The sequence below is a fragment of the Euprymna scolopes genome, chromosome 13, assembly GCF_053919585.1.
Source record: "Euprymna scolopes isolate OS-2025 chromosome 13, ASM5391958v1, whole genome shotgun sequence".
Classification (NCBI taxonomy): Eukaryota; Metazoa; Mollusca; class Cephalopoda; order Sepiida; family Sepiolidae; genus Euprymna; species Euprymna scolopes.
Genome location: NC_136494.1, coordinates 101832660 through 101855879, shown reverse-complemented (window position 1 = coordinate 101855879; position 23220 = coordinate 101832660).

Sequence of the window (23220 nt, the reverse complement as noted above, 5' to 3'; positions counted from 1 at the left end):
CACACACACACACACACACACACACACACACACACACACACACACACACACACACACTTACACAAATTGCTCAACCAAACGCGGGGCTTTTGTGAAACGCGGGACCGGTAGCAGCTGCTATATCTTTTACTATGTTAACTCGGGACTGGCACTGTTGCGTTGGCCTCGATGAACTCGCTGACACCGGTCATTTCAAAACAGTGCCGGTATTTCTTTCGTACTAAATTACTAAATGTATCGCAGCTGAGTACCAATTATAATCAGTGCTTTGTTTTAGTACGAACACGCAAGAGAGAGTTCCAAGGTGGAACTCTCTCTTGCGTGTTCGTACTAAAATGAATAAATGTTACCAAAGGCAAGATAAGTTACTCTTCTACCTACCATGGATAATCGACAGAATTTCAGACAATAATTCAATAAATTTGAGTCGCAAAACTGACTCAAGTGCAGGATTACCGACTAACAAAAACAAGAAGAATGGCTCCAAATCGAAGGTACGATGAGGATGTGGACAGTGGCCGTTCAGTTCCAGATGCAATAATTAATCAATCACTTAAATATAGATTCTGCGGGGAAGATTTCCTTGCTGTAATAAACAGCCTATTATCTTCACTGGAGCAACGCCGCAATGCATGCACCCATTTGAACTCATAGTTTAGATTTTTGCGAAATCTGCATGGCCTAACATTTGCGCAGATCCAAGAAAGTGAGCAACTATTCATTTGTTTATAATTTTTTATTAGTTGGAGAGGGAGCATCCTACTGTATACCAAACATCTGCCCGCTATCTAATAAATCTGAACTTTTCAAGATACTAATCATCACTTTTAGTGCAATTGTTTGTATTTCTCTTGCACTTGGTTCACCAGGTATTATTTGCTATTGAAAATTCCTTTTCAGGAGCCCGGTTGTTTATTGGAATGATTGAGAGCTCCCTAAGATCCCAGTTTCTGTTTATGTCATAAATAAAACATTGATATTCCGTTTGTCGTTCCTTTTAGTACTGTTTAACCAATCATCATTGAGGACACTAACTTCTACTATGGTTGCTTCTTTTTCCTTGTCACAGATAACTATATCAGGTATGATAGTTCCGTTTTCTAGGTAGATAGTTGTAGGAATTGCATTGTCACATTATATGGTGTCTGACTTATTCCAACTATTCTATCTGGTATATGGCTCCAAGACTTGTTGCTACATTCGATAATAAACTTTTTACGGGTGTTCATGTAAGACTATTTGCACACGTATGTATGTGATTATGCGCATTGATATACGAATAGAAAAAAAACAGTGATATCATATATGAGAACGGCGTTGATTGGTTGGTATTTCCAGCCACTGGGAGTAATAAAGTTATTGAAATCTACCTTATATTGAATGTTGTTCGTTCTGGAGAAATAAAAACTGGCAAGAATATTTCGAGAAGAAATAAGAATTGATTTTTCTTGGTTGACAAGTCGTTAAACAAGTCTTTTAGTGGATTGCGTTCTTTACTTCTATCATATTTTAAAGATACCGTGCGTCCGTGAGAATCTGGGAGAAAAGACATCATTTCGCTGCTTACAGCGATTAACCGTTTCTAGTTTTATAGGATTACTGTTTGCTGATGCTATAAAAAGAAAGAAACCAAACCAAAACTAAAAATTATTAAGATACGTCTCCTTTCCTCTCTCTTTTTATATATTTACATATGTATGTATGTCTCTCTCTCTCTCTCTCTCTCTCTCTCTCTCTCTATATATATATATATATATATATATATATATGTGTGTATATGTGTATGTGTGTGTGTTTATTGTGTGTGTGTTTATTGTGTGTGTGTGTGTGTGTCTGTGTCTGTGTGTGTACATTGGGCTCTGAACTGAAATGGGGTTTTCTTCAGAAGCATGGCAACATATATATATATATATATATATATATATATATATATATATATATATATATATATATAATGCCTCCTATCTTGGGTTGAGCATACCGGGAAGTGATATACAAACTGTTATTAGCGTACTAAGCGACGCTCTTTGTGTAAATAAATCGAGGAGAGGCATTTAAACGATGTCAAAACATCGTTAATTCATTACCCATACAACAGACGACGTATAGCGCAATGGTGAAAAGCCTTGACTGTCATTTGGGTTTGATCCTGGATTGAGGCAGTTGCCTGTCTAGCCGCACTGATGAGCTGTGAAACATATATATATATATATATATATATATATATATATATATATAGAGAGAGAGAGAGAGAGAGAGAGAGATGAATTTAGGAAAACGTCTCCTTTGCTAGGTAGGAAAACAGGTTCATTATTGAATAAATATCGATTGAAAACACATTTTATGACCGTTCTTGAAGGAGATATTGTTTAAAAGAGAATACATATCCCATAATATTGTTTACTGTTGTCTTAAAAATAAAATTGATGTTTCTAAGTATTCGTTTTTTACCTAGCTTTGTAAGTTTGAGGATCAAGTCTTAGGGTCTCGATAATCGCTCCAAAATAGAAAATTAAAGAAATACTGAGATAGATATAGTTTTAACCCCCCCTCCTCCATAAGAAAATAATTTGTATTCTTTTCAGGTAATATCCAAGATCAATGCTAGGAAAAAAAATCAAGCTACCGAAAGAAGACACGGCTGATTATATAACGAAACCGAACGGAAGACATGAAAAACGAAACCATATGTTTATTTAAAAGATTACTTTAGTTTTTAATACTTGTGTTATTACGAAACAAAAAAAAAAAAGAAAACATTTTTATATTATCAAATAATAAAACAAATATTTTATTTAGAAAAATTAATTTAGTTTTAACACTTTTTGTGTTCACGAAACAACAAAAATCACTTCTGCAGTATGCGGGCGGCGAGCATCTTTTCTTGGTGCGTTTTACTAAACTGTCACTAGGTGGCACTTCTCCGTAAAGATTTACATTATTAATTGGCTGTTGACCCTTCAAAGTTGCTTTAATTAAAAAAAATGTTTCATTTAAATTATTTATTTGTTAGAAAAAAGAAGCTATTTTACTGTATAAAAATCTGTTACTTTCATTAGAAAATTGTTTTATTAAAATTATATTTTATTACGCAGACTCTTGAATAAATTTATTTACAATTATATATTGATATATTTTTATCCAATCAATGCCATGGTTTTCAAATATTTTTCTGTTCAGAAAAAAAGAAATCTTGTTTGTTACTTATTTGTCGCGTTATTTGAAGAATTTAGTTATCGCCCCCTTACAATAGCCACCACATACTCCAGAAATGGCCCCCAAATGATTTTTAAACTAAAAAATTCTTATATTAACAAATAATAAAGCAAATATTTTATTCAGAATACTTAATTTATTGTTATGAGGTTAGATGGTAATAAACGAAAGGAACACAAGACTTAAAAAAAACACGTGTATTCACATATATTACAGGCAAAGCGAGTTAAGCAATACCATTCGTCAACGGTAGGGCGTTTGCGCACGACCTGCTTGGTCGCATGCCAATCTCTAACTCCCGGGCACCGGTACTCGATACCGGAAGTGATGTCACGAGAGCAAGTGACGTCATGAGTCCATTAATCCCATGGAGGGGCGTCTCCAACACCCTCCTCCCAAGCTTTTTGTTCCTAAAAGTGTCAGTACCTTCTCCTTTTAGGGCTTACTATCAATGGCTCGGTAACCTTTCTCTTACGGAACAACCGCCGTAGTTCAGGTGTTGGTTGAGGAGGTTCAAGATCAAAAGTTTCGAAGACAGTGTCTATCGGCTCATCTTCCAATGGTAGACTGTAGATTCTCTCTTTCCACGCAAACATCGTTTCTGCAGGTGAGACTGCTGTTGCTGTGTTCGGGTTGAGTGTAATCCTATACACGTGTAGAAATTATTTTTGCTTACTTATGATAGTATTCTGGCTTTTTAAATCCGACCCAATTCCGTGTCGATTTTCTCTGTTGCTTCAAATGGGACGTTTCGTTTCCTCTTGAAAACGGACAGAGTGTTTTCTTTTAGTTCGAATCTTGTTATAGCCTTTGTACCTTTTCCTAGTCCTACTGGGAATACTTCTGGAAATTCAACTTTTAACTCGTCCTTGAGTTGTCGCTCTTCTGTAGACGAGTCTTACACCCTATGACAGAATTTATTCATAGGTTGGTCCCAAAATTCGAATCGCTTCATCCAATCAGTACCGAACAGGTTTTCTGATTTTCTATGTAAATACACCTTCATTTTTTTAGTGATACCATTTAAGGTCACCAGAAGTGTGAGCTCTCCCTCAAATTTCACTTTATCGCCTGTCACAGCTCGAGCTTAATGTTCGTCTTTCGCATTTCCTTAGCCTTTTCCATGTCTTAAGGTTAATGATTGACAGGTCTGATCCGGAATCCAATTGTAGATGCACAGTTTTATTTGCGATGTTAACTGTGACATATTTGCGCCGGTTCTTCTCCGGATCCAAGTCGAATCTATTCTGTCGGATGCTTTTCTTGACCTTGTTCTTCCTGCACTGTGTCGCTTTGTGGCCCTTCCTGTCATATTCGTAGCAGTACTTATCTTTGTAAAAACATTGATTTGACCAATGTTTCTCGCCGCAGCGATAACACGGGCTTGTAGGGGGTCCGGGTCTTGTGACTGGGTTGTACTTATTATATCTAGTTTTCTTACTTCCAATTTTGCTTTTTCAGGGTGAGTATTTTTCCGGTCTAAAGTTCGTCCTTCTAATGAATGTTGCGCCTGACTCCTCGACGTGTCTCGAGTTGTTCCTTACGCAGTCTACCCGTTGACAATCCTCGGGCAACTTCTGGAGGGTGAGGCCCTGTTCGCTCTCAAGTCTAGAGAGAACACGTCGTCTAATCCTAGCGTTTTTGAATGAGACTAGACCCTGCGCCAAAATTAAACACTTGAAATCATCTGCCGATAGTCAGATAGACGGAAATCATCGCAGCATTTATTTACCATGGACGCGAAGGTTAGGTAATCATCGTCGTCGCTTTTTTTGCAGGTTAAAGCACTTCCATCTTCTATGAAAGAGCATAGAATTCGAGCTGAATAGTTCGGATAAAAGTTTGACCGTTTCAGAAAATTCCAATTCACTTGTCTTCCTGGGGAGAATATAACCCACAAACATGCTATGTTCTGTGGTCCCTAATTTCCTCAAAAGTAGGCAAACTTTTTTAGCGTTGCTCCACTCTTTATAATTCACGGTGAATAGGTCCTCACATCTCCGATAGAAAATGCCAAACGTCCCCTCCTACTCCGGTTGGTAGTTGAACGTTTCTATAGCGTTCAATATTGTACTTTGGGAAAAAGCAAAACTGTCGTCCCTGTGTTCCGTTCTATCAAATATTTTTAACAATAGATCTTCTTGTCTCTGTTGTTGAAGTAGAATTCACCATTCAACGAAACACGTGTAAGACACGCCATATTAAGAATAAAACACTATGAATGTGAAAAAATACATTTTTGATTTTAGAATGTTTACTTAACGATATTTAAATCTTCTCCACTTCCGGTTTGGCGATGGAACACGTTCTTTTACGTTCCTTTCCTCCTTCGCGGTACGGGTTCGAACCTGCCTGCCTGCTACCACTTTTTTTTTGCTCAACACACACCTCCAAACACCCGTGCCACGCCGGACACCCAGGCAAGTCTATAATATAAATCTCACCTGTCTGTTTAAATATGTATGTATGTATGTATGCCTGACTAAAACTTTTGACAGAGGCAACGAATATTCACGATATCGGTATCAGTTTGAAGAGCGACCCTTTGGACGACAAATATTGAAAAAATTAATTAATTTCGTCACCCTCAACTGGGCACTTTTCTACAGGGAGGGGTTCGGTTTTTCGTCGATATTTTCGAAAGTCTTCCCCTCTTTTAGATTGATTAGGGGTAATTTAAACCTTAATTACTTCTGGTTTGGCGATGGGCGCAACGGTAAAAACGTCACGTTTTTATTGCGCCCTTTTTCTCTCGTGCGGTACGGGTTCGATCCTGCTTGCCTACTACCATATTTATTTTGCTCAACAAACACTTCCAAACCCCCAGGCAACGCCGGGCACCCAGACTCGTTCATAATATGTTCCAAGGTTAAGATTTTATAAACCAAATATATATCTTTGACGCCAACGCATGTAAATTCATTGAAATTGTATCATTTAACATAACACAAACGTGATGTAAATTATTTCTTTTCTCTATTATTTTTTTTTTACCTAAAATATTTTAAATATCTTGGAAGCAGATTACCAATCAAAATATTTGGCCATTTTCTGTGACGCCAGAACATTTCCAAAAAATTCACGCAAAATAGTAAATACTCAATTTTATCATATTTAGTTAGAATTTATTTTGAGCAATTTAAATGCGATAGAAAGTGTTATATACAAAGAAGGAATTCACTTTTCAAAAAGCTTCGTCTCATGATTGAGAACAAAAGTTCCACTCAGGGTGTTCATTGTTTCGCAGTGCCAATGCATTGTATATATGTGGTAATGGTGCGGAGAGACAGAGGAATAAGCGATCACGGTTAGCACGTGCCCGCTATAAGGACACAGCGGCGCGCGAATTTAGAACCGTTTAAGTATGCGTCGAGCGTGTTTATGCAAATTTTGGCGCTGCTGGGTGTCAAAAATGGCCGAATAAAAGGATATAAGTATTTGTTTTCTGCAAAGTCAGTTTTACTTTGGATATCACGTCATTCATGTATGTTTTAGACTGATGTCGTTATGTCTGTTCAAATTTCGCATTTATCCATTTATTGTTAGCATTCATTTCCTCTATATCTAGAGAGACATTGGTACTTACGTGATGGTAGCCAACATCCCTAAATGAAAGGGTTTCTGTGGAACGAGCTGGATTCGAACTTGGCACATTCAGGTTTCCAGCTCATGTCGTTAATTACTTAAACAGTGCATTTTCAATTGCCGAGAAGACAAATTTAAAAAAAAAGAAGAAAAATAATACAAAATAAAAGCGTTATAAACATTAAGACTGAGCGGGTTAATTAGAGAATGTCATTCTAATGTGCATGACATAAATTATATTTTATTTTGGTTTACGAATTATCGCGTGTTAAATATTCTGTACTTTTGTCGTTATTTCAAGCTGGGGCGTTACAAACTGAAGAAAAATGCCGTTGCACACTGAAACGTGACACACTAACAGTCCCTCATAAATATGTGTGGATTAAGGCAAAGTAAATGAAAAACTAAAAACATTTTCAATTTGCAGGAGAGACACTCATTTCCCCTCAACATGTCGCCAGTTTTCATGTGAATACGAAAAAGCAAAACGTTGACGTTTTTATATTAAGATCACGCGGGAAAGATATTATTTCCATGAGATTTGATTACCAAAATGGCTGCGCAAGTTTGTCATACATACCATAATTATAATGAACAGACTCTGGCACATTTCCGTGAATACACAATGACATAACATTGCCTTAACATATATGAAGATATACATGCATAGGCTACCACCTTCCATGGAAAGAATAATGGGGCAGTATTTGTCAGATTTTGTTCGCAAACACAGTATAGAGTCTCTCTCTCTCTCTCTCTCTCTATCTCTCTCACACACACACACACACGCACACACACACACACGCATACACTTTCGCTCTCCATATCTCTCTATGGCAATAAAAGGATACGATAAACCCGAGAGTATGAATAAAAATGTGAATGTTCAAGATCTAAAAGTTCAACGTTTAACCCACTATTTTGCGGGCTTTATCAAGAGTGAGAAAAAGCTAACGTTGGAACAGCCAAGACCTTATATTCTTATACTCAGTAATAGAGTAAACACTTTAATTATTCTTCTACAAAACAGATCTGCACGATCATCAATCAAGTTTGCTTTTATAGGCGACTACACAAGTACTTTTAAACAGAGAATGTGATTCTATTATGTCTCTCCCCACTTATCTAAAGCTATTAATAAAATAGACAACTTAGACACTGGGTGATACGTTGCTTTCAAAGAATCTCGTTTAGATTCCTTTCCTTTCCTATTTTGGTTGTTTCCTTTACTGAATAATATTGCATTCACGAAATTTGAACCTTTTAACTTGATAATTAAAAATAATATTATCAATCTCACACTGAGCCAATCAAATGTAATATACGAGATCTGTCCATTCGAAGAATATCTTGCTAACTAATCCACGCATTCATATAGTACATATATTGGCCATTCGACCACAGCCATCTCCATACGTTTCACATATCATCTATCAGAAAACAGTGCTATTCAACGCTATATTTCCTTAGCATAATGAAAAACTAATGCTAATCGAAATAAGATATATCTTAACCGCTAACACTAAAATTAAGTACCGAAATAATTTCACACAGATATTAAAATTACTAGAAGCAATCTTAATAATAAAAAAATGATTAGATCACTCTGACAAACGTTAAAAAATTAAAAAAAAATGTTTGAATTTCAACAGTATTTCTCGCGGTTAGCGGTGGCCGAATGCTTGATAATGGAGTCAGAAATGGCTTCTGCTGCCGGGCCGAATCTATCGACCAGTGTTAATCGTGACACCCTGCACTAATTATTCCCGAAAGGATGAAACACTAGTATCTGTAGGTATTTAATAATTATTATAGTAAATAATTATATATATATATATATATATATATATATATATATATATATATATATATATATATATATATTTATAAACTTCTAGTCATAGATAGAAATAAATCAAAGTAGACTTTATCATAACCCTTCCTTACCCCTCTCCCCTGACAATTAGTTAAATTAATTAAATATTGAAAATTAAACAAATAAATAAAAACGAGAATAACATTAAACAAATTAAACACATTATCTATATATAAAGCAACCGAAAAAAGCCTCTTTAACGACAAAATTACGCGTGATGATGATCACGGATCGAAAACATCGAGGAAAAATGTCTGAAAAAAAAAATCACTCGGTTGCATATTACAAAATTTATCACCTGGAAGTAAAATCAAATGCTTGTCGAATCGAGAAAAATAACAGAAAAATCAAGAAAAATGAAATTTAACTAAACTTTCTTCGACAATGACTTGCTGCCTAAATACACACACACACACACACACACACACACACACACACACACACACACACACACACACACACACATATATATGTGTGTGTGTGTAATGACTAACAATGACTTGCTGCCTACACACACACACACACACACACACACACACACACACACACACACATATATATATATATATATATATATATATATATATATATATATATGTGTGTGTGTGTTTAGGCAGCAAGTCTTTGTTAGTATATATATATATATATATATATATATATATATATATATATATATATATGTGTGCGTGTGTGTGTGCGCGCACGTGTGTGTGTGTGTGAGTGTGTGTGTAGGCAGCAAGTCATTGTTAGTCATTGCTATACATTGGGTCCAAGATAATATAATAATAAATATGAAATCTGCATTATCAAAATGGCAACTTTAAGCTATTTTGTGATGGGGCAATACCGGGCGGCTTACTAGTATATATATATATATATATATATATATATATATATATATATATATATATATATATATATATATATATATATATATATATATACTAGCAGACATTATTAAAAACAACGGAGATACTTGGCTTTATGATTTTTTTTATTTTTTTCGATTTCCCATTAAATCTTTTTTTTTTTTTTGTATAAAACTCGAAAATATTGATGAAAGTTCCATAGTCATCACGAGTGATTTCGATTCGACTTCGAATCATCTTCAGGTGGAATTCATGAAGTGAAAGTGAATAGAAGCGAAAAGGGAAAGTAGAAAAGTGAAAAGTAAAATACACAGTTAATTGTTTCGAGTGATGGGACGTTTAAACGTATATAAAAAGTCGATTAAAAAGTCGATTAAAAATCTGAGTTATAGAATCAGAGTTCATGGGCCAATAATAGCGGCAGACATTCTAATACGTTGTTGCTCTTCTCAAATGCGATATTAAGCGTGATGGGTTCTAATGTAAGATGCCTCGAGAATTTTTAACTTTAAAAATTTTTTCGTGGTGTACAATTTTTGTATTATCAACAATGGTTTGTTTAAGATTGAAGGGGACAGTTATTTTCTTTTGTTAAATGTTGATATATCGCGCCTTTGTTGTTTAGGTGCATAATAAGTTGGTGGGACAATGTATGTATCAGTCTTATGTGTATTTTGGAAGTTACATTCTCCTACGAGGGGCGTGCAATAAGTAATGCCCCGACCCACTTCCAGTTGTCTGATCGAGCTGAAATTTCGCATGTACAATGACTTATATTACTACAGGTTATGTGACAAATTACAACTCTGAACTAATTGTGGTTTTTGTTTTACGGGTGTTTGAACTGAGTCAGGTGTGACATGGAGCCTGCTGACTGTCGAGCAGTGATCACAGGAGACTTTTGATGAAATAAAAGAAACTTATGGTGATAATGCCCCATCATATGACCTTGTAAAACGCTGGTATCGTATATTCAAACATGTCTGTGGAAACAGCTCCCAGACCTGATCGCCCCCCTTCTGTCATTGATGAAGCATCTGTCCGTCAAGTTGAGGCTGCCATTTTGGAAGATCGGCGCATTATAATTCACCAAATAGCCCAAGATGTCAAGATTAGTACAGGGTCTGTGGAAACTATCATTCATGACCATTTGCATATGCATTAGGTGTCTGCCAGATGAATTTCCAGGTAGCTCATACCATTCCAGAAGCGAGAACGCGTTGAGTGCTCGAGGATGAATTTGGAGATGTGCCAAGAAGATGAGTCAAAGTTTTTCAAAAGACTGATTGCACAGGATGAAACCTGGGCCCATCACTATGATCCAGAGACCAAAGCCCAGTCAATGCAGTGGAAGCACTTGGACTCACCACCTCCAAAGAAGGTAAAGGTGCAACCCTCCGCTGGCAAGGTCATGTTCACAGTCTTCTGAGACCAGGACGAAGTAATGATGACAGATTTCCTGGCAAAGGGTACCACAATTGCAGGAGCCTATTATGTTTCACTTTTGAGGAAATTAAGGGAAGCTATCAAAATTAAGAGGCGGTGCGAGATCAGCAAAGGTACCCTCCTCCTGCAGGACAAAGCTCCGGTCCAAAACTCACATGTCGCCAGATCAGAAGCACGGGCGTGTGGTTATGAAATCCTTCACCATCCTCCCTATTCTCCTGACCTTGCACCCTCTGACGTTCACCTCTTCCCAGCCATGAAGTTGTTTTTGAAAGGAAAGCGTTTCCCATATGATGCAGCCTTGATTTCCGAAGTCACGTCGAGTTTGGAGGACCAAACTGGGGTGTTTTACAAAAACGGTCTCCAGAGCTGCATCAAACGATGGGAGAAATGCATAACTCTGGGTGATTCCTATGTAGAGAAAGACTAATAACTGTGCCAAGTTTCGTTGCTCTACTTCTTTGGGAAGTAGGTCAGGGGCATTACTTATTGCATGCCCCTCGTAGATGGCATCTGAACGTATATATAACATTGGTTTGCTTTTATGTTTGTATAGCCGGGGAGAAGTTGGGTTTAATCACGAGGTTTATACTTCTGAACTTCTTATAATAAATAATAATTGTAATTCTACTGTCGCTATCAAGAGGAGTTAAGTATCTATGGAGGATGCTTTTAATTGCCTTTTCTTCAACTCTAAAATTTGGTTGCATAATATATTATATATATATTAACATAGTTGGAATTATGGTGTTGGCTAATATTATTGTTAGGGTTTTATAGGGTTGTAGCATTTGTTTTATTTATTAATCAACAATATAGTTGGGAAAGTAGTTATATATAAGTACCTGATTTATATTTTTCTTACTTCGATAAGCAATGCTTTTCTGGTGGATGAGATCGGTTTGCGGGATTCAATAAATTTTTAGTTATAGCTATCTTGTACCGTTGCGGGCACTCGCTCTTAAAGTTCATGGCGATAAGGGACAAGATAAATTGAAGTGCAGTCGGACATATTGCCTTTATGTCTGCTGACAAAGTAACTCAACTCATATGTTTACGTTCTTGTATTCTTTCAATGAAAGACATATTTATTGTAGAGAAGACGTTCATGGTTTAACGTCTTGACGTTATTCTCGCGTTGCCTACGCACAGTTCAAACATTTCAAAATACAACTGCTGAGATACAACGCGCGGCTCTTTACAAACATACTTTTCTTTCTCAAACTTTACAACATGGCAAGTTAGAAGAAAAGAAAAAAAAGAGTACTCCTGCACTTATTGATCCGTGCTGAAATATTAACGTTATTATTTAAAAAGCCATCCGTAACATGGGGAAGTGAGGGTGTTTTGTACCTATTCTGTACTTTAACCTTACAATTGAATAGAAAACATATAATAAAACTTTAATTAAACTTGGAAATACGATTTAAAAAAATAGCGTGAATCAGTAAGTGCATTAGCATAAAAAAAGAAACAAAACAACACACTGAAAACGTAGTATATCTCTGAAATATATTTGTGATAAATTTCAAACAAGTAAAAATATTTGTTTATTTTCCTTATATTACGTTGTGATTTTGCTTTCAAGCGTACTTGATGCGTATTTTTTTTATTCGTGGTTTAATTTGAACTATGCTGATCGATTTTTAATTTAAGTCATGTACGTACAGACACAGTCGACTCAGCAAAATGGCTATCTCTTGGTTCGACACTTAACCAGCAACACAACTTTACAGTAGACACAAACAGCGAGACGATTATAAATGAATAAAGGGAGAAACTAAACACAGGCAAATTTATTTATTACTAAACATATTCTTACTTCCCCATTCTATCTACTTCTACTTCTACTGTTGTGAAACTGGCCGTGATTATGTATTTGTTTTGTGGGTCTGGATATGGGTCGTCAGTCCGATCCGAGCTCTGAAGCATCTTCCACATGTAAGACGCCTTTGAGACCATTTTGCAGGGAAGGTGCCATATATTCTCTCTATTCGAATAGCAGGTTCTCTCTTGTCTTCCTCAATGCGTGCAGGTTTAACAATCCCCTTTGTGGCTTGCAGTGCATACGAGGGTTTTCTCATGAGTCGAAATACAAACCGAACTGTCGTCTTACGGTTAATTTGCATTTTGCCAGCTCGCTGTAAATGGGCTATTTAGCTAGTCTTGAATTTGACATAAGACATACTAGTAGTAGTAGTAGTAGTAGAATGATATATGTCAAATGCAAGACTAGCTAAATAGTTCATTCGTATTATTATTATTATTATTAGTAGTAGTAGTATGACGACGATTACTACTATTACTATTGCTACTATAAAAATAATATGTAATATACACAGGCAGCAAAAAGAAAGTCCGCACTTAATTTTTTCAAAAACTGCAAATTTAAGCTAAATTTAATGTAACTGTTTAAACAACCTATACCTCATTTGATTGACCTTTTATTCTTCTATAATTTTTACCTATCCCTATTTGACTTTTAATTGAAATATTCTAGTGTTCACGTCAATTTAACAAAATAACTTCAACTTGATGAGGCAAAAAGAAAGTCGCACAATAGAAAATTGTTATTTAAATGTAACTTTAAGACATTAATGCAGCACAAATACAGCAGGAACACAATAAACTAGGTAATATTTAGTAGCATAGCCCTTATGCAATTGGACAGTCTGCAATCTTTTGGGGATTCCTTGAATTAGACCGCAGCGATACAGGGAATCCCACTTTTCTTTAATTTTTGTCCAAAGTTCTTCCAAATTTGAAATTTTATCATTGCGTAGCTGTTGCTTGATATAATGCCAGATGTTTTCGATAAGATAGAGATCTGGAAATTGTGCAGGCCAATCCAAACACGGATTATCATACTCTTCCCGGAACCTCTTGACATTGCCAGCTGTGTGAATGGGAGCATTATCCTGCATGAAGATGGGATTATTATCCAAATTCCGATCAAAGTAGGGTAGAAAATTCTCAGTCAACATATTAACGTACTTGGTCGAATTAATTTGACCTTGCATGTGAACTATAGGCCCTGGACCATTGGTACTAATAATACCCCACACCAAAACTGAACCTCCACCACCTTGCAGCGTTGAAACTGAGCACCCAGGATTAAATTCTTCGTCTTTTCTCCGACGGACGTACTGCCTACTATCACTGCTTAGCCTATTGAACTTGCTTTCGTTGCTAAAAAGCACTTTTGACCAATATGAAGAGTCATGATCTTCATGGCATCTGACGAAAATACTTACAGAAATCACTGGCTTGCGTCTTGCAACATATCCTTGTAAATTACATTCCTTTAATCTGTTCTTGACAGTAGAAAGAGAGTAATTTTTAACAAGATTGCACTGTTGTTGGATTTAGGGAGCCGTTTCAAATCTGTTTCTTAGGCTGCGGATCTTGATAGCATTGTCTTCCCTGTTAGAATTAACTCTAGTACGACCAGATTAAGGGACATCACGGACACTGCCGGTGTTTTAGTGCTTTTGCACAGTCTTTAGTACCGTTTTCTCATCACATTTCAATCTGCAGCCGATGGATAAACCAGAAAGGTGGATATTAATGAGCTCCTGACCATCACTAAGAGAAAGTCGTGGCATATAGAATAAAAGTTACGTTGTATAACCTTCATTAACAACAATTACAATCGAGATGCTTTGTTGCCTGTTGGTGGATATTTTAAACTGATTTGGGGGCGATAATTTAAGCTGGTTTTAAGCGAATTTGTTGCTGCGGACTTTCTTTTTGCCTTCTCAATTTGAAACTATTTTTTTAAATTGACGTGAACATTAGAATATTTCAATTAAAAGTCAAATATGAACAGGTAAAATTATAGAGGAATAAAAGGCGGATCAAATGAGGTATAGGTTGTTTAAACAGTTACATTAAATTTAGCTTAAGTTTGCAATTTTTGAAAAAAATTATAAGTGCGGACGTTCTTTTTGCCGGTACTGTAGTTTTACGCATTTTGTGATTGTTTCAAAATCTACACGTGCTTAAGTATAATTTCGTTCTGGTGACCCTGAATTCGTTCTTATATTATGAGGCACACAGATTCATGTACACGCACTCGCATACAAACATACTTAGTTTTTTTTTTAGATAATATGTCTCATTCACCATCATATTTGGTTAAACGCCTGTTTGATATGCTGGCATGCGGCGGACGGCTTTACTAAATTGACTTCCAAACTAACATATCGGTGACTAGGAATTTATTTCTTTTTCCATCGGATTCAGTTTTAACACTTTCTCCTATGTTCATCTTGGGCTCCATCTGTGAATTGAACCTGCTACCTCCACTGTTATAAATTTACTATTTAAGAACACTCCTGTATTCTTTCAACGCGGCCATATCATCAATTTCTCCTGTTATGCACACGTCTCCTTCATACTGTCCAGATTAATTTTCTCTTAACTCATCAGAATAAATCCTAACTTTAAAACTTACATTAAACATCTATCGTATCTTCCTCATTCCAGTTCTCTCCATGCAACGCATGTCCTCAACCATCACCGGTCAGATTTCGCTTCCATACATCCACCATCAGACTGCGAACACGTGCTTAATAAATTATTCCCTTGGTCGACAGTGGTAACGCTATGCTGGTTAGTCATGACAAAGTCCCACCTCATGCAATCACAACAGCACCTGCCTGACCCTGTGCTGTAATAGTCTATGAATACGTGTATTAAAAAAAATGCTAGCAGTTTGTAACGAAAACACGTCGGCAGCTGTTTTTTTTAATAAAAAAAAACTAGAAGTGGTTGATAAGATGAAAGCCAACATTTTTAGAGGAAATGTTTGAAAATAATAGAACATAGCTCTATTATTTCCACAAACTTTTCTTATTATATATTTATCGCAACATTCGATTACAAGTCTTTCCTGATGAAATGAAAAGTTAACATATATAAAATTTATAGTTTTCATGATCTATTGTCAATAAAAATAAATAGGATACTTCCTTTTCTTTCAGATGTAGTCGGTTTACGTTAACAGTAGACTATTTTCTATTTATTTATGTATCGGTGAATATTTCTGTGTGTATATATATGTGTGTGTGTGTGTATGTGTGTGTGTGTTTTATAATTAATGTTTATTAGATTACTTACATCATTGGATTCTCGTTAAATTACCAGAAACACATATCATTTTTTAAAAAATTGTGTGACATTGTTGAGGTCGATTTTGTGAAAGTTCTGGTGACCCCAAGTTGTTTAATATTTCAGGACATTTTGGATTACACGTGTAAGTAATGAAATAGGTTACAGAAAACTGCCATTGCATCTTGATAAAGCTGTTGTAGATTCCTACGACTCTTTTGATGTTCTTAAGCTCAACCAAATGAAAAAATAACAAAATCAATTCTCATATTATTCTCAACACACACCACATACACACACAGAAATACAGAGAGAGAGAGAGAGAGAGAAAGAGAAAGAGAGAGAGAGAGAGAGAGAAAGAGAGAGATGCGATTATGTATGACCCAATTAAATAGCTAGTGCCATTCGACTACGAACGCAATATTGTTTTCGTTTTGTCTATTAGGTAATCGGGTATGCATAATACACCAGGAAGCTGAACGCCCCATGCCTTGCACAGTTCCAAGTCACCGTTCGACAACGTGTAGCACCTGTTTATAATGTTACCATTCAGGGCGTAGATAGAATTTATCAGCCATAGAGAAAACATAACATATAGGAAAGGGGAGCACTGTTGAAAAAATGGACAGAGCGAGTGCACGAACCCGTTGTACTGCATACTGGTCTATATAACATGAGGTGTAAATCGTGTATATCTAAAATATTCTACAGTGTCTTTACATATATGCATAATAAAAACGTTCGGGTGTATATAACGTCTCGTCTGTGCCCCTCTGTGTGTGTATGGGTATTTTACATAAACACAAACAATATACCTGTTGTCTTTTTTGTCTTCTTCTTCTTAACGACGATGGACAAAGTTTGTGATTTTATAATCTTTTATTCTTCAATTATTCTGCCGGGGTGGCAGTTTCACTGTTGTCTAACTCTTTACGCCCCACCACCACAACCTGTAGTACCCCTTTCTATGTCTGGCCCTGCCAAAGGCCGATACACGACTGTCCAACCCAACTAACTAAACCTATCTTCCTAATTTATTACATCATCACGTGACGGTTTTTACATGCATTTGTTATTATTCTCACATTTCAAACTGACCTGTTGATTCCAAATTCTTCTTTTAAGTGAAAACATAATTGTCAGAATAAAATTCCATTCTATCAAGTTAACATTCCTCGCTAGTATTCCCAATACATATTTTCTAAACATTCTATTTTTCTAACATCAACAACGAATCATAATAATAATCGTTCAGGTTACTTGGCATCCCCCGGTGGTGTTCTATATAACAGTTGGTAATCTTCTACTAATGGTATAACAACAAAAAAACAATTTGTCAAAAGCCAGTAAGGACGGGGAAGGCTTAGAAAACTGCCATGAGAATGCTCATGTCAATGCGCAATCTGGTCTCATCAGAGATAGCGAAACATAATAAGTTTACATTTTCTACAGTAACTCGAGACTTTCAGTGTTATTTAATGCTGAAACACAATACATAAGAATAACAAGCGATTAAATGTAAACGAGTTAATGAATACGATCCATATATATGTATATATATATATATATATATATATATATATATATATATATATATATATATAGGTATTTTTTATATACGAGTGTGTGTATATGTATCTAGATTATGTGGTTACTCCCAGAGTTAATACAAGGGAATTATTTTTTATGGATCTGTGTGTATATGTGTGTACGTGTTGTGTGTAGAATAAGCTGACCTTTTCCTATTTACAAGGGGCACTGTTAACACAAGCCAATATCAACTATACCATGGAAACGTACGACAGCTAAAACATCGACAATCGAAACTGCCTGTTCCATCTGTCGTAGGGCGAACGATTAAAAAAGCAGATTTAATTTTCACTTCAAGACAAAATTGAGAATCGAAAATGATGAAAAGAGGAAATAAGAAAAAACAAAAATAGAAATGTAAAATGAGGTAACAGAGGGAGATTAGCTGCAGAATCTGATGGTCAGTTTACGGACGATGTCGTAAGACAAAAGAAAAAAATCAGTAAACAGAACAGATATCAGTGATAATAATGATTATTGGAATACAAAATTCATTTTTTTTTCTTTTTGAAAAAAATAGTTCAAGACATACACTTATGTGTTCTACGATCAAAACTAATTAGTGTCCCAATAGAGATAGCGAGAATACGCGTGACTATGACAACTAACAAAAACAAAAACAGACGTCCTAGTTTAATGTCTTGTTGTACTTAGCGGAGAAAGAGACTCTACTTACCTGCTCTATTAACCTACTAGTGTGTGTGTGTGTGTGTGTGTGTATGTATGTATGTATGTATGTATGCACGTATGAATGTGTGACTTCTGCAACAAACTGTGTAAGAGCAAAGTTGGTCTGAAGAGTCACCTTCGTTCCCATAGAAGATAGAAACCGCATCTTGATCACATCTGCACATGTATATATGTATACGCGCATAAATGTATAAAGTTAAAAAATAAAATAAATAATCAAATAAATAATTAAATAAAAACAAATTATAAAACGAATGAAATAAAATAAAAACAAAAAAAATACATTGAAATGGATAAATAATCAACAATAAAGCAAAGGAAAGATGGTTTTCTTTTGTCAAGAAGTGACGATCACCGTACCATTTATGTATGTATGTATGTATGTATGTATGTGTGTGCACAGGATGTATGCAGGTGTATCAGAATTTTTGACACCCCTAACACGAAATTGTGAATAAAAAATCGTAATTTCTCTGTTAAAAGTGGGTGGTTTATTTTCTTTATGGATTATACTTCCAAAATAAACTATTAAAGTTGTATAAAAATTAATAGAAATATTATTTTTTTTTTATTTTTTACAAAACAGTAATGGAATTAATTGATTTTACGAGTTCAGTATTTTTCAATTTTTAAACTTTAAAAATCTATCAAACTTTTTCTATTGATTCAATTTTTACGATATTTTCAGGATCAATGTGAAATTTTATACTCTTTCCAATAAACCGAATATAATATTTTAGACAAACGTTTTTTAAATTCACGCCCCCACCCCATTTTCAAATATCTATTAAAAAGTAAATAATTAATTTACTCACCAAAGTGTTATATATCACAAATTGAAGATAAAATATCAATAAATAATATATTCAAATTTAAAACAAAAAAGTAGTGTTTTTTAGAAATTTACCTGTAAATCCGAAGTTTAAAACCTTTTTTTTTTTTAAAAGATGTTTTTTTTTCTTTTTTTTTAAATGAAACCTTGGTCCTTGCTCCTTTAATTGAAAAAAAATAGGGCTTGAATTACAATTTTCGAGGAGTTATAAGTTTGGAAAATAAAATCAATCGTATTATGTTAGTACCGACCGAGATTGACAGAAAAAAAGACAACACAGAAAGAGATAGATAGAGAGAGAGAGAGAGAGAGAGAGAGAGAGAGAGAGAGAGAGAGAGAGAGAGAGAGAGAGGGAGGGAGAAATAGAGAGAGACAGAGAGGGGGAAGATTTACGAAGAGACGCATCAATCTGTGACTAAAAAAAAAATGCCCGAGATAATATTGTCGGCTTAAAACACGATATTGTTTTCATTTTGTCTATTTTGGATCAACTCAGACCTCTCAATATTATTTAATAGCAAAACGCAACACAACACAATGCATGCTGTAAATAATTTAATTTAAACGACTTAATGTATACAATTCATTGAACAAAAATTGCTATTTTTCTCAATAGTCTCAACAGATAATTGATTCATCATATAATGGTTTGTGCACGAGAGTTCATTTAGAAGCAAGGATTGTGCAATGCCCAACTACACCTGTTGAATATCGGATCTAGTGTGCCGAAATGTCATTTGTCATGAAAAGAACGTTCTTACACAGACATTCACCCGGGCGAATATATATATATATATATATATATATATATATATATATATATATATATATATATATATATATATATATAAATACGATAGCGTGTGTGTTATTTTCTGTGTCACGCTTACATCCGGGTCGTTTAATTGTTATGTACTTTCATTTCTTGTAATGTATAATTTTACTAAGAATTCTTCATAATTTTCGTTTCGGTTTCGATTATATCTGATGGAACTTAAGTCATCTATCTTTTTAAAAATAATTTTATCAAGAATTCTTCATAAGTTTTAGTTTCAGTTTCGATTATTGCTAATAGCACTCCAATAATCTGTTTTTTTAAAAAATATTTTATCAAGAATTCTTCATAGGTCTTGGTTTCGGTTACGATTTAAGCTGATGGTACCTTCCTTAGAAATGTATTTTTTGTATAAATACTTGTATCAAAAATTCTTCATAAGTTTTGGTTCCAGTTTCGATTATAGCTGAAGGAACTAATGTTATATATATATATATATATATATATATATATATATATATATATATATATGTGTGTGTGTGTGTGTGTGTGTGTTTGGGATTCGGTTTCGATTCAAGCTGATGAAGCCAAGTCATATAGATAGATTTTTTACTTTCGAAATCGCAACTTTATAATATATAAAAATTGATAGAACATCAACTCTATAATAATATATACGAAATCTGCAAGAATAAAATCCCACATTTAAGTGTATTTTACGACCTGGCTACGCCGGGCATCCCTGCTAGCTTGGATAAATACTTTTGCAGTTTTAACAAAATGGCTACAATAATATCAGAGCGTCCCCATTTATGCTGAATAGCTACAGAATGCCAACATCAGTATATTACATTTGAATGAGTCCCCTGTGGAATTTCCAGAGGTCCAACTAGTTGTATAATTATTGACAGGAATATACACGCAACTGGAAACAGCCTGTCAATTTGATATTTCCTAGAACGTTCTTCTGTTTTTTCATTAATTTTATTTAAAATTTGACAGATGGATTAAAATGTTATGTAAAAGTTATATGCGAACGCAAAACTAATAGACAACCTCATATTGAGGTATTTAGACACATCTAAAATAAGATACGTTACTTTAATCTGCTCTCTTTGCGATGAAAATTCAACTCTAAGCATAACAGGCTGGTAGACCGACATACAGCGCCTCTTTTAGAAATATAAAGATGGGCTTAAAAACTCTGGACGACATTTTGATTTTAAAGATATTAAACTTCCGGCAATATGCACACCCGCTCTTTGAATATCTCAATTGATTTGATTCGATTTTTTTTTTAATGAAATAGAATTTGTCTAAACCAATTTTTGGTGAGGAAGAAAAAAATCCCTTAAGTCTTTTCTAATTAACATCGTGTCACATTTGAATAATTTAATTTTCGAAAATATTTTTTTTTCATTGAATACAACGAAAATGTAAATTTAGATATTGCACTTCGTGAATATTTGTTATACAAGGAGAGCAACAAAAGTCAAAACTCCCAAAAGCTGAAATTGAAACTCGCTCTTCCTTTAATCCGGAAAATAAAAATTAAAAAAGGAAAACAACGATTTTTTAAAAATTGTGACAGGGGTTAAAAATTAACTGAGGATATATTTGCATTATGAAATGGTTTAACCCCCCCTTAAACACATATTACATGTCAGTCGAACGTTCAAAAGATTTCTGTTGATTGTGTCGTTGTTTTAAATATTAATCTCCTTTCGACAAAATGGAGTCTTATTTTGGAGTAATCATTCTTTGTAATTATTCCGGTTAGTAGAAAAACCTGATTTTATTTGCATTTAGCTTGTAGAAAGCAGGTTTAACACACACACACACACACACACACACACACACACACACACACACACACACACATATATATATATTAATTTATTTTTATTTCGAACTATTATTCTCATATTTATTAGTTGTTGTTTTTGATCTTTTATTGGTTTTGTTTATTCACGTTTCGGGGCCCGTGGCGCAGTTGATAGAGACGTTGAATCTCTACAGTTCCAGATGCACATTGTCTGAAGATAGCGGTTTCAATCCCACCCAAAGCGTGCCAGAGGTTAATTGGCCAAAATGTGGTGAGACGACAACAACTACGGATGGCAGTGATGGCTGAGAATGCAGTTAGGAGATTCGAAGTTCCTATCCGTCGCGGTTACCACCTGGCGAAGGCCAGAGGAATAGTTGGCCGAAACGTTGTGAATAGACAAAACCAATAAAAGATAAAAAAAACAACAACTAATAAAGATGAGAATAATAATCCGAAATAAAAATAAATTAATATATAATGCTCATCTCAAAAATGAATTCCAATTAAGGAATTATATATATATATATATATATATATATATATATATATATATATATATATATATATAAACTAATATAATACCAAAAATATGAACAAGAATTAAGAAAACCTATCTAAGCATACTCGGACACCCACATTTAAACAATGGCACCTTTCAATACACAAAGAAAGATTCTTCTAACAATACAAAAATGAACAAAGAAAAGGTTAAATACGATTTTTGTCTAATAAAAATCCGGTTATTTGTTGATGAAAACTATTTATTTAAATATATTTCTCCTACTATTTTAACGGCTTTTTGTTGAAAAATTCGTTGTAAATGTAAAAGCCTTGACTCTGCTAATGACTCTAGGTTGTCTCCCTTCCACAAAAAAAAAAAAAAAATTAAATTATTATCTCCTTTCCATGAAAAGGGTTCAAAAGAGAGTCTCCAACCTGATAGGTCATGCACTGTCATCTGGGCTTCAGCCTCTGTCCCATCAACCAAATATTGCATCCCTCTGCCTGTTCTGCAAGTACTTTAATGATGAATGCTCTGACGAACTACAAGCACTTGTACCCCCTCGACGTGAACACCTCCGACAAACCCAACAAGCAGCTAAATTCCACCCCTTCACAGTAGAGATCCCTAGGTGTAAGAAAGCCTTATACTTTTATAGTTTATTCCACAGAACTATTAGACTTTGGAACTCGCTTTCAAGATTCTGATTTCCCAACTGTACTGACATGCAGAAGTTCAAGTGTAGTGTGAACAGACATGTTGCCAATTATCTCCCTTCATAATTCCCCTGCAACTTATGTCCCCGATAGCAGCCCCCTATTCAAAGTGGCACTGTGCCTTTTTTGGGATGACAATTTGAATTAAAAAATATTCTAGTTATATTTTTTCAACAATGTTTC